The sequence below is a fragment of the Protopterus annectens genome, chromosome 11.part0, assembly GCF_019279795.1.
Source record: "Protopterus annectens isolate FY-2018-M chromosome 11.part0, PAN1.0, whole genome shotgun sequence".
NCBI classification, from domain to species: Eukaryota; Metazoa; Chordata; order Ceratodontiformes; family Protopteridae; genus Protopterus; species Protopterus annectens.
The window spans coordinates 772455490-772468615 of NC_056745.1; the positions used below are offsets into that span (position 1 = coordinate 772455490).

General features: G+C 45.6%; 1 protein-coding gene across 1 annotated transcript in view; it reads right to left on the bottom strand.

The window, feature by feature from the left end:
* The window catches only part of CAPRIN2 (caprin family member 2), a 1868571-nt gene that overhangs the window by 1677467 nt on the left and 177978 nt on the right, over positions 1 to 13126 (bottom strand). The gene's annotated exons all lie outside the window — the stretch shown is intronic.

Below are 13126 nucleotides of genomic sequence, written 5' to 3' on the forward strand. Positions count from 1 at the left end.
AATCTGGTTGTTGAGTCATTTTGCTTTTCAACTGAGATAACTAAAACTGTTGATACTTTAACATATGGAACTGACAGTTTAATGCCCTCATGGTTAAAGTGGGAGAGGTGTACACCTTTTTTCCCCCACCTTTCTAAAGCTCTGGAATCTCTGAAGGTAATGAGTTTTTAGCAGTAGAGGCCTTAATTCCTTTGGGACCCTGTGAAATAGTTTCTGGGTCAGCAGTATGGCTTTTGTATAGGAAATGGTGAGAATCGGGAACCCGGTAATACCTGTCTGGTATAACAGGAGCTGGAGGCAAAGAATCTGGATTAAAGCTGGCTTCTGTGTACACATCCAATACATCTAAAACAGAAGGGATAGCCAGGGGCCTATGCTAGGGGAGCAAGAAAATCCCCGAGCCTTTTCTTGGAATCTGAGTAATCAAGGCCTTCCCAGTGAAAGTGTTCACTCAATGTAAGGTTTCCCCAAAAGAGTAGTCCTCGGGGAAAGACCGAAGGAATAGACTCCTCTGCATCAGTCTTCGAAAGAATAGGCATAATTCTGGTCCTCAGAATGTTCAGAGGTAGAGGCTTTATCTGAGGAAGGGTATTCTTCCTCTAATCTGGCCTTTTGTCAGAGGGGGGTTGAGAACCCCCCGATAAGAGTAATCAAATCCTCAACCATTTTGAGCATCTGTTTTTTAGGCATGGGGCCTTGAGAGGGTGTCAAAGGTCCCTGTTTTTTGGTTTTCATGGCTGCTTTAGATTTAGTGAAAGCTTTAATAGAAGAGGAAGGCCTGAAGACACCTTGAGAAATGGCAGGCCTGTCTAAACTCTGAGTTTCCCCGCCAAGAGTGGCGTTGGTATCTGCAGTAGAAATGGGGACTGAGGAGCCTGCGACCTCAGGTACTGAAGACACCAGTAATGTAGTGTCATCAGTACTCAGGGGCTGCGTAGGCACCTCGCTGAGAACCGGAGAACCGGTAGTCGGCCTTAGCGTGGTGTCAGTCGGTGCAGACCTCGTATGGTCGGTCCTTATCTTGAGTCTTACTCAAAATTGGAATCTGAGCATCAGACATAATTAAATTTACCAAAATAGTGATGGGCGAACTCTGCCCGGCGCTTAGTGCGCTTGTTGAATCTAGCACAAAAATGGCAGGCTGAGACGTCGTGGTCTAGGCCTAAGCAAGGTATTCAGTAAGTGGAAATACTTGTGCGGTATTTGCTTCCCACATGAAATGCAATTAACTTTGTCTGACATCAGTCTGAGGCAAGAAAAGTTACCCCAACGGGGTACTTGGCTTTCAAGAAGACTTCGGCTGAAATATTTTTGTAAATCTCAGCAGCTGGCCGACCGGCACTTGCTAACTGCTTCTGCTTCGGGCACTGCGCAGCAAGAAAAACTGAAGATGGCGTCGGCTGTCTCTTACACCCCTGCCGCACTGATGTCAGGGAAGAAGCGACAACTGACGCCGGACCTAGACTTTGGAATTCGGCCGACCGAGGACCCACCTGACGTCAGGATAACGCATCTGTAATGACTGCAGCTGTATGCACGATGAACATCCTCCTGGATAGTCTGTCCAAAATGTGGTAGTACGCATCCTTGAGGTCTATGGAGCACATCCAGTTCTCCCAAAGGAGGGGGAGAATTGATTGAAGAGTGACCATCTGGAATTTCTCTTTGGGAATGAACAGGTTCAGGGAAAAGAGTTCTAGAATCGGTCTTAAGTCCCCCATCTTTTTTGGCACCAAAAAGAACCTTGAGTAATAGCCCAATCTGAACTGAACTGGTCTGGGGGGACGCACTGGATGGCTCTAGCAGCCTAGAAATTTCTGAAGCTGCCACCTCCCTTTGATCGGGTGGGACATCGGTGAGGCACTTCATGGAGGGGGGAGATTTAGGAAGGGGATGGAATAGCCTCTGGATATGATTCGGAGCACCCAGTCGTGATGGACTCATGATTTAGTAGGTGCTCTGACAAATGCCCCCCCCCCCCCGACTGCCTCAAGAGGGACAGTATGGTAAGCCCTCAGGGTTGTTGCGTGGGTCAGAGAACGGTTCTGTAGACCCAAAATTAGACCCCCTCTGCCTCTGGGCCGGTGTCCACCTTCTCCTCTGCCTCTGAAGGACGAGGGGTCTGAAGCTGGGCGGGACTCCTGAGACTTCCTGAAAGTACAGTTTTGTACCTACCATAAATGTAGATGTTCGAAGATCCACATTGCTGCAGTCCTAACACTTGGGTAGTCCGCTGTCCACGGTCGGCCCGAATATCAAAGTATAAGGCTGACGTCGGTCAGGGCGCATTTGACTGACATCAGGACGTCAGGGTACAAATGCGCATGACCAACGTCATATCCTCAGTCTTTTCTTGCCCCAGATGTCAGAAGACCCTAAAAATAAAGGTCAAAACCAAAAGACAGCAAACAACCACCCTTGCACTAATATGTACAATATACACAATATTTACAACCCAACCCACACAACCACCTCTAACAGAGGGGAAGAGGGAGGGTAAATTGGACTGCAGCAATGTGGATCTTCGAACATCTACATTTATGGTAGGTACAAAACTGTACTATGTTCTTCATCTCACATTGCTTTGGGATTCTACCCAAGTGTTAGGACTGCAGCAGAGGTAAGGGAGGATGGCCAAACTATAAGGAAGCAGGAGCTGCCAAAATGCCCTGCAAAACAGCAGTGGCAAAACCAGCCCTGGATTTAGAGTAAAGTGGTAGGTGATAATGCCTAGAGAAAGTATGCACTGAACTCCAAGTAGCTGCCTCCAAAATATCCTTGGTTGCCACCCTCCTCAAAAAAGCTGTCGAAGTGGCAGTAGCCCTAGTGGAATGAGGCCTAATCCCAGCCGGAATCTCCTTGCCATGATGGGAATAACAGAAAGCAATGCAAAACCCAATCCACTTAGAAATGGTTTGTTTTGACACAGGCTTGCCCCGAGAACTCAAAGCAAAAGAAACAAATAACTGCTGAGACTGCCTGAACCCTTTAGTTCTGTCCAAATAATATCGCAACTGCCTGTGTACATCTAAAGTGTGCAAAATCTTTTCCCCTTTATTTTGGGGATTTGCATAAAAAGTAGGCAAATGAATAGTTTGGTTTAAAGCCACACTAGAAACCACTTTAGGCATAAAGGAAGGATTAGTACGTAAAGATACCCTATCCTTATGGAAAATTAAGAAAGGCTCAACCGCCATAAGGGCCTGCAATTCAGAAACCCTTCTTGCAGAGGTAATGGCCAACAAAAAGGCAGTCTTCCATGATAAATATTTCAACTCAGTAGTAGCTGCAGGCTCAAAAGGTTGTACAGTGAGTTTCTCCAACACAAAATTGAGATCCCAAGCAGGAGTAGGAGCTCTACGTGGGGGTCATATTCTTTGCCCCTCTAAGAAACTGCTTGAACAAAGGATGAGAAAACAATGGTGGGTCACAGTCATAGTGAGCTGAAATTGCTGCAGCATGAACCTTAATAGAAGAGAAGGACAAACCTTTGTCCAGTAACTCAGTAAGATATTGAAGAGCCACACTTAAATTAGGCTCAGAAACATCAAAATCCTTTGCTGCACTCCAAAATAAAAATCTCTTCCATTTATCTGCATACACTTTCCTTGTACTAGGCCTTCTAGCTTCCAAAATCACATTCAAAACTTGTTGTGGAAGTTGAGACCCTCTATGGTTTAAAACAGAATATGCCAGGCTGTTGGGTGAAGAGAGTGAAGTTTGACATTGAGCAAATGACTGTCCTCCTGGGACAGGTGTGGAATCGAAGGCAAAGGCCATGGAGGCTTCCGTACCAGACTTCTCAGTAATGGGTACCAGTGCTGTCGAGGCCAATCTGGAGCTATTAAAATCATCCTTTGCTTGTCCTGTCTGACCTTTAGAAGTACCTTTGGGAGGAGAGGCAGAGGTGGAAAGGCAAACACATGAAGATTGCTCCAATTGAAAGAAAGAGCATCCACTCTCCAAGCTGTGGGATGAAACCTTTTCGTGCAAAACTTTGGCAGCTGATGGTTTAGGGGAGAAGCGAACAGATCTAGGTCTGGAGTTCCCCATGACACTGTCAATTTCTGAAATACATGAGGATCCAATTTCCACTCGTGGGGATCCATAATTCATCTGCTCAACACATCTGCTAAGGAGTTCTGTACTCCCGGCAGAAACCTTGCCTGAAGATTGAGCTGTAAACTGAGAGCAGTCTCCCACAAAATAATTGCTTGCCTGCATAGAGGATAAGAATGTGTTCCCCCTTGCTTGTTGATGTACCACATGACAGTTGTGTTGTCTGTTAGAATCAACACCTGCCCTGGAAGAAGTAAATCCTTGAAAGCTATTAATGCAAACTGGACTGCTAACATCTCCTTCAAGTTGATAAGTAGATGTTGTAGTCTGGCAGGCCACTTGTCTTGTATCCACTTTCCATTTAGATGAGCTCCCCAAGCTTTGTCTGAGGCATCTGTCGTTAAAATCTGACTCGCCTCTGGCCGGGTCACAGAGAGTCCCTTGTTTAGGTGACATTCCTGAGCCCACCACAAAAATTCCTTTTGAATGCAAGGTATTATTTGAATGACAGTGTCCAGACCCTGGCAGTGCTGTGTCCATACATTTTTGAGATACCATTGCAGCTTCCTCATATGCAGTTTGGCATTGGGAAGCACCAGAATACAAGATGCCATGAACCCTAAGGCTTGAAGGACTGTCCTTGCAGTCAGCCCGGACTGATAGTTGATGGAAGTAAAGGAAAAGATTCTTTTGTTTGTCCGGGGTCAAAAAGGCCATCTGGGATGCTGTATTCAGTCTTACACCCAGAAAGCACATGTCCTGAGAGGGTACTAGACTGGACTTTATTTCGTTCACAGAATACCCCAGGCATCTTAGCACTGCTATCACATATTCCAAATGATGAAGAAGCTCGTCCCTTTGAGCCAGAATCAGGCAATCGTCCAAATAAGGATAGATCTGTATTCCTTTTAGCCTGAAGAAAGCTATCACTGGAGCCAGAACTTTCGTAAACACTCTGGGCGCAGTAGATAAGCCAAAGGGCAATGCAGAGAACTGATAGTGAGAAGTCCCAGCTCGAAAACGCAGATACTTCCTGCAACTTAGTCTGATAGGAACATGAAGGTAAGCCTCCTTGAGATCCAAAGTTACCATCCAATGATCTTTGCCCAGCAGAGGTAAAAGCTGTTGTAACATCAACATTTTGAACTTGGGAATGTCCAGGTAAGTGTTGAGGATAGATAAATCCAAAATTGGTCTCCACATGTTCCCCTTCTTTGGTACTAGGAACAGGCGAGAATAAAATCCTAGGCCCACTTCTGGCATAGGGACCGGCTGTATGGCCCCTATTTGGAGTAACAGAGAAATTTGCTTGTGAGCCCCTATTCTTTGTTGAGGAGGAACGTCTGGCATGCCTTTGAAAGGGGGCAAGGTATGGAAATAAAACCTGTAACCGTGGTGTATGATATCCAATACCCATCTGTCTTGGGTAATTAAACTCCAATTTTCTTTGAAAAGTGCCAACCTTCCTCCCAAAGGTGCTGCCAAACGAGAAGACTCTGGCAGCTGAAAAGGCAGGTCATTGGGTCTGTTTACGAAAGGACTGACCCCTGCCCTCACCCGAAGACTGCGCAGGAGAACTCCCTGTTCTAGGCCTGAAAGAGCCCTGAGCTCTGCCCCTGCCACGTCTAGATCTACCCCTAGACTGGGAATCATAAGAAGGATACATCCACCCCTTAGTAGGCCAATTTCTACTAAACTTTGGAGGCTGAACCTGCAAAAAATCTTTAACAGTCTGCATAGACTTAGCCTTGTCCTCCATTTTCTTTAAAACTGCCTCAACAGGAGAACCAAACACCACATCAGATTGTAAAGGAGCATCCAAAATCCTTGTTTTAACATGGTCAGATAAATTTTGATCCCTCAGCCAGGCGTGCCTGCGAAGAACTGACCCAGTGGCAGCCACCCTAGACGAGGCCTGTACAGCATCAAAACCACATTGCCAAGAATGCTTACCCACCTGTTCAGAAACATGTACTAAATCTTGTTACTCTTTACAATCAATACCTTCCGCCAGAGCATCAACCTTCGACTTCAATTGTGAAAGGAGATAGTTTTGATATTTCAACATGTGAAACTGGCAATTCAAAGCCCTCATAGCTAGAGTGGAAGTATAAACTTTCTTTCCCCATCTATCCAAGGCCCTGGCCTCTATCTGCAGGAACCGGATTCATGACAACAGAAGCCTTAACACCTTTAGGCCCCTGGCTAACAGTTTCTGGGTCTGCCCTAGGACTCTTAAAAAGATACTTATGAGCTTCAGGCACCCTGTAATACCTATCCGGTTTAACAGGAGCAGGAGGCAGAGAATCAGGATTAAGAGAAGCCTCTGTAAAAACATCTTCCACTACATTCAAAACAGGAGGTATAGCCAAAGGCCTATGCTGGGGTAAAAAAAATTCCCTAAGCCTTTTCCTGGAATCAGAGAAGTCCTGACCTTCCCACTTAAAATGCTCCCTCATGGAATGAAGAGTTTCTGAAAAAGAAAAATCCTCAGGAGGAGAAGCAGAAGGAGTAGAATCATCCACATCAGAATAAGGAGAGTACTCCTGCAAGTCTTCAGCCGAAGACTCTGAAACATCCGAAGCCTGCTCAAAACTCCCTAGCTCAGGCTCCACCCTAGGTCTCTTATCAGGAGGGGGCAAATAACCCCTAATCAAAGTAATCAAATCTTCTGCCATTTTAAGCATATGCTTCTTGGGCACAGTTCCTGAAGAACTAGGGGTAACACCAACTGAAACTAAACCTGGCCTGCCCCTGGGCGAAGCCTTGGAAACAGAAGGAGAGGGCCTAACCACCCTAGGAAGGGAGGGGAGTATAGTAACCTGAGAAGCCCCCTCAGCCTGACCTGCCTCCTGAGAGGCCACATCCTGCAATAACAAAGTCTCTCCCTGGGAACCCAAAGAAACCTCCGGTGGAACCACCGGCTCCACCGACACCTCTAAAGAACTGGCGTCCGGTACAGACGGTTCTAGCCTAGGCTTAATTGCTTTGTCCTTGCGCTTCTTCGAAGAAGCGGGCGTCGGAGCATCCGACGGCATTTTATAATTGCACCGCTTCCAAAAGACTAACCTGGCACAATCCAACCTTCTCTTAATAGTGCGTTCATTGAATCTAGCACAAGAGCGACACCCAACAACGTCGTGCTGAGGCCCTAAACAAGGAATACACAAAGTATGATAGTCTCTATGCGGTATCTGTTTCCCACAAGAAATGCAATTCACTTTTTCTGACATCCGGTAAACCACTGAGGCAAGAAAAAAAGTACAGTTTTGTACCTACCATAAATGTAGATGTTCGAGGATCCACATTGCTGCAGTCCTAACTATTGGGTAGTCCGCTGTCCAGTCGGCCCGAATACCAAAGTATATGGCTGACGTCGGTCAGGGCGCATTAGACTGACGTCAGTCATATCCTCAGTCTTTTCTTGCCCCAGATGTCAGAAGACCCTAAAAGACAAGGCCCAATATACCTGCACCAAAAATATGTACAATATATACAAAATTATCAGCATATAACCTCACCTAAACACAGAGGGGAAGGAGGGAACTGCAGCAATGTGGATCCTCGAACATCTACATTTATGGTAGGTACAAAACTGTACTATGTTCTTCATTCCACATTGCTGCAGTCCTAACTATTGGGTAGAATCCCAAAGCAGAGGTAAGGAGGCTGGCAAATCATAAAGTAGTAGGAGCTGACAACATGCCTTGCAAAATAGCTGTGGCAAAACCAGCCCTAGACTTAGAAAGTAGAGGAAGGTGATAATGCTTAGAGAAAGTATGCACTGAACTCCAAGTAGCTGCCTCCAAAATATCTTTAGTTGCCACCCCTCAGGAATGCTGTTGAAGTGGCAGTAGCCCTAGTGGAATGAGGCCTAATCCCAGCTGGAATCTCCTTGCCATGATGGGAATAACAAAAGTAATGCAAAACCCAATCCACCTAGAAATAGTTTGTTTTGACACAGGCTTGCCCTGAACTCAAAGCAAAAGAAACAAACAACTGCTGAGACTGCCTAAAATCCTTAGTCCTGCTTAAATAATTGCCTGTGTACATCTAAAGTGTGCAAAATCTTTTCCCCTTTATTTTGGGGGTCTGCATAAAAAGTAGGCAAATGAATAGTTTGGTTTAAAGCCACACTAGAAACCACTTTAGGCATAAAGGAAGGATTAGTGCGTAATGATACCCTATCCTTATGGAAAATCAAAAGGGCTCTACTGCCATAAGGGCCTGCAACTCAGACACCCTTCTAGCAGAAGTAATAGCCAACAGAAAAGCAGTCTTCCATGACAAGTATTTCAATTCAGCAGTAGCCGCAGGCTCAAAAGGTTGTAGAGTAAGTTTTCCAACACAAAATTGAGATCCCAAGCAGGAGTAGGAGCTCGGTCTTATATTCTTTGCCCCTCTAAGAAACTGCTTGAACAAAGGATGCGAAAACAATGGTGGGTCACAATCATAGTGAGCTGAAATTGCTGCAGCATGAATCTTAATGGAAGAGAAGGACAAACCTTTGTCCAATAACTCAGTAAGATATTGAAGAGCCACACTCAAATTAGGCTCAGAAATCTCCAAATTCTTTGCTGTACTCCAAAATAAAAATCTCTTCCATTTTTCTGCGTACACTTTCCTTGTACTAGGTCTTCTAGCTTCCATAATCACATTTAAAACTTGTTGAGGAAGTTGAGACCTGCTGTGTTTCAACACAGAATATGCCAGGCTGTTAGATGGAGAGTGAAGCTTGACATTGAGCAGATGACCGTCCTTCTGAGATAACAGATGTGGAATCAAAGGTAAAGGCCATGGAGGCTTCCTTACCAGACTCCTTAGTAGTGGGTACCAGTGTTGCCGAGGCCAATCTGGAGCTATTAAAACCATCCTTGGCTTGTCTTGTCTGACCTTTAAGAGCACCTTTGGAAGAAGAGGCAGAGGTGGAAAGGCATACACATGAAGATTTTTCCAACTGAAAGACAGAGCATCCACTTTCCAAGCTGTGTGATGAAACCCCTTTGTGCAAAACTTTGGCAGCTGGTGGTTTAGTGGAGAAGCGAACAGATCTATGTCTGGAGTTCCCCATGACACTGTCAATTTCTGAAATACATGAAGATCCAGTTTCCACTCGTGGGGATCCATGATTTGTCTGCTTAACACATCTCCTAAGGAGTTCTGTGCTCCCGGCAGAAACCTTGCCGGAAGAGTTAGTTGCAAGCTGAGCGCAGTCTCCCATAAAATCATTGCTTGCCTGCATAGAGGATAAGAATGTGTTCCCCCTTGTTTGTTGATGTACCACATGACAGTTGTGTTGTCTGTTAGAATCAACACCTGCCCTGGAAGAAGTAACTCCTTGAAAGCCATTAATGCAAACTGGACTGCTAACATCTCCTTCATGTTGATATGTAGATGCTGTAGTCTGGCAGGCCACTTGTCTTGTATCCACTTTCCATTTAGATGAGCTCCCCAAGCAATGTCCGAGGCATCTGTCGTTAAAATCTGACTCTCTGGCCGGGTCACAGAGAGTCCCTTGTTTAGGTGACATTCCTGAGCCCACCACAAAATTCTTTTGAAGGCAAGGTATTATTTGAATGACAGTGTCCAAATCCTGGCAGTGCTGTGTCCATACATTTTGAGATACCATTGTAGCTTCCTCATATGCAGTTTGGCATTGGGAAGCACCAGAATACAAGATGCCATGAACCCTAATGCTTGAAGGACTGTCCTTGCAGTCAGCACGGACTGATGAGATAGTTGATGGAAGTAAAGTGATAGACTCTGTTTGTCCGGGGTTAAAAGGCCATCTGGGCTGCTGTATTCAGTCTCACACCCAGAAAGCACATGTCTTGAGAGGGTACTAGACTGGACTTTATTTCGTTCACAGAATACCCTAGGCATCTTAGCACTGCTATAACATGTTCCAGATGCTGTAGAAGGTCTTCCTTTTCTTGAGCCAGAATCAGGCAGTCGTCCAAGTAAGGATAGATTTGAATTCCTTGTAGCCTGAAGTAAGCTATCACTGGAGCCAGAACCTTTGTGAATACTCTGGGCGCAGTAGATAAGCCAAAGGGCAATGCAGAAAACTGATAATGAGAATTTCCAGCTCAGCAGATACTTCCTGCAACTTAGTCTTATAGGCACATGAAGGTAAGCTTCCTTGAGATCTAAAGTTACCATCCAGTGATCTTTGCCCAGCAGAGGTAAAAGCTGTTGTAACGTCAACATCTTGAACTTGGGAATGTCCAGATAAGTGTTGAGGATAGATAAATCCAAAATTGGTCTCCACGTGTTCCCCTTCTTTGGTACTAGGAACAGGCGAGAAAATCCTAGGCCCCTTTCTGATACAGGGACTGGCTGAATGGCCCCTATTTGGAGTAACTGAGAAATTTGCTTGTGAGCCTCTTTCCTTTGTGGAGGAGGAACGTCTGGCATGCCTTTGAAAGGGGGCAATGTATGGAAATAAAACCTGTAACCGTGGTGAATGATATCCAACACCCATCTGTCTTGAGTAATTAAATCCCAATTTTCTTTGAAGAGACAGTCTTCCTCCCAAAGGAGCTGCCAGACGAGAATCTACTGGCAGCTGAAAAGGCAGGTCATTGGGTCTGTTTACGAAGGACTGACCCTGCCCTCACCAGAAGTCTGAGCAGGTGAACTCCTGTTCTAGGCCTAAAGAACCTTGAGCTCTGCCCCTACCACGTCTAGACCTACCCCTAGACTGGGAATCATAAGCAGGATATGTCCATCCCTTAGTAGGCCAATTTCTACTAAACTTGGTGGCTGCACCTGCAAAAATCTTTAACAGTTTGCATAGACTTAGCTTTGTCCTCCATTTTCTTTAAAACTGCTTCCACAGGTGAACCAAACAACACATCAGACTGTAAAGGAGCATCCAAAATCCTTGTCTTAACATGCTCAGCTAAATTCTGATCCCTCAACCAGGCATGCCTGCGAAGAACAGAACTAGTGGCAGCCACCCTCGAGGAGGCCTGTACAGCATCAAAACCACATTGCAAAGAATGCTTACCCACTTGTTCAGACACATGAACTAAATCCAGCAACTCTTTACACTCAATACCTTCCGCCAAAGCATCCACCTTAGATTTCAATTGTGAAAGGAGATAATTTTGATATTTTAGCATGTGAAACTGACAATTCAACGCCCTCATGGCTAAAGTGGAAGAAGTATACACTTTCTTTCCCCATCTATCCAAAGCCCTTGCCTCTTTATCAGTGGGAACAGGGTTTTTAACAACAGAGGCCTTAACACCTTTAGGTCCCTGAGAAACAGTTTCGGGTCTGCCCTAGGACTCCTAAAAGATACTTATGAGCTTCAGGCACCCTATAGTACCTATCAGGTTTAACAGGAGCAGGAGGCAAAGAATCAGGATTCAGGGAAGCCTCTGCAAAACATCTTCCACCACATTCAACACAGGAGGTATAGCTAAGGGCCTATGCTGGGGTAAAACAAGAATTCCCTAAGCCTTTTCCTGGAATCAGAGTAATCCTGGCCTTCCCATTTAAAGTGTTCCCTCATGGAATGCAGAGTCTCTGAAAATGAGAAATCCTCAGGAGGAGAAGCTGTAGGAGTGGAATCATCCACATCAGAATCAGAATAAGGAGGATACTCTTGCAAATCTTCAGCAGAACACTGAGAAGCCTCTCAACACTGTTCAAAACTCTCAAACTCAGGTTCCACCCTAGGCCTCTTATCAGGAGGGGGCATAGAACCTCTAATCATAGTAATCAAATCTTCTGCTATTTTAAGCATATGTTTCTTAGGCACAGAACCTGAAGTGCTAGGAGAAGCCCCCACTGAAGCTAAACTTGGCCTACCTCTCAAAGAAGTTTTGGAAACAGAAGGAGAGGCTCTAACTACCTTGGGAAGAGAGGGAAGAACAGTTACCTGAGAAGCCCCTTCAGCCTGGCCTACCTCCTGAGAAGGCACATCCTGTAACAGTAAAGTCTCTGCCTGAGACTCCAAAGAAACTCCTGGCAAAACCTCTGGCTCCACTGAGCCTTCTAAAGAACCGACGTCTGGGACTGCCGGTTCATCAACCCTAGGCTTTGCTGTTTTGTCCTTGCGCTTTTTGGAAGCGGGCGTCGGAGCATCCGACGGCATTTTATAATTGCAACGCTTCCCAAACACTAACCTGGCACAGTCTAACCTTCTCTTAGTGCGTTTGTTAAATCTAGCACAAGAGCGGCATCCAACAACGTCGTGCTCAGGCCCTAAACAAGGTATACACAAGGTATGGTAATCCCTATGACGTATCTGTTTCCCACAAGAAATACAGTTATTCACTTTTTCTGACATCCGGTTAAATACTGAGGCAAGAAAAAAACAAAATGTTCAGCCAACTTTGATTCGGTCTGAAACTCCGACTTCAGAAAATTTCAGAACGCCAACCTGCACTCGCAAAACTGCTTCTGCATCGGACCATGCGGCAAAAAAGACTGAGGATATGGCGTCGGTCATGCGCATTAGTACCCTGACTTACTGACGTCAGTCTCATGCGCCCTGACTGACGTCAGCCATATACTTTGGTATTCGGGCCGACTGGACAGCGGACTACCCAATAGTTAGGACTGCAGCAATGTGGAATGAAGAACATCTAAAATATTCCCCAACGGGGTACTTAGCCAACTTTGACTCTGTCTGAAACTCCGGAATCGAAAAATTTCAGAACGCCAACCGGCACTTGCAATGCTGCTTCTGCATCGGACCATGCGGCAAAAGACTGAGGATATGACGTCGGTCATGTGCATTTGTACCCTGACGTCCTGATGTCAGTCAAATGCGCCCTGACCGACGTCAGCCTTATACTTTGATATTCGGGCCGACCGAGGACAGCGGACTACCCAAGTGTTAGGACTGCAGCAATGTGAGATGAAGAACATCCATATTTTGTCCCCTCAGATTCCTCAAAAAGGATAGTTGGGGATTAGAGAAGTGGACTCTTGATGGCAAACAGCATCTTCCTGTCCTTGCTTTGGACCAGCATCTCACGTACGGTCTTGCCAAAGAGCAAACAGTCAAAGGGCACATTCGCGAATGATGCTTTAAAGGGTTCCATGAAAT